This window comes from Physeter macrocephalus, chromosome 14, assembly GCF_002837175.3.
Source record: "Physeter macrocephalus isolate SW-GA chromosome 14, ASM283717v5, whole genome shotgun sequence".
NCBI classification, from domain to species: Eukaryota; Metazoa; Chordata; class Mammalia; order Artiodactyla; family Physeteridae; genus Physeter; species Physeter macrocephalus.
This window is the reverse complement of record NC_041227.1, coordinates 94215186-94215570: the sequence shown is the minus strand read 5'-3', so window position 1 is coordinate 94215570 and position 385 is coordinate 94215186. Positions and strand designations below refer to the sequence as shown.

The following is a 385-nucleotide window of genomic DNA, read 5'->3' as shown; positions in this document are numbered from 1 at the left end:
CTGCACATTTTTGGATTGGGTTGTTTGTCTCTTTAATATTGAGCTGCATGAGCTGTTTATGTATTTTGGAGATTAATTCTTTGTCCGTTGATTCATGTGCAAATATTTTCTCCCATTCTGAGGGTTGTCGTTTGGTCTTGTTTATAATTTCCTTTGCTGTGTAAAAGCTTTTAAGTTTCATTATGTCCCATTTGTTTATTTTTGTTTTTATTTCCATTACTCTAGGAGGTGGATCAAAAAAGATCTTGCTGTGATTGATGTCAAAGAGTGTTCTTCCTATATTTTCCTCTAAGAGTTTTATAGTGTCAGGTCTTACATTTAGGTCTCTAATCCATTTTGAGTTTATTTTTGTGTATGGTGTTAGGGAGTGTTCTAATTTCATTCT

At 33.0% G+C, this 385-nt stretch overlaps 1 protein-coding gene across 2 annotated transcripts in view; it reads left to right on the top strand.

Annotated features, from left to right (window-relative positions):
• The window catches only part of TAOK1 (TAO kinase 1), a 161000-nt gene that overhangs the window by 123850 nt on the left and 36765 nt on the right, over positions 1–385 (top strand). The window lies entirely within an intron of this gene.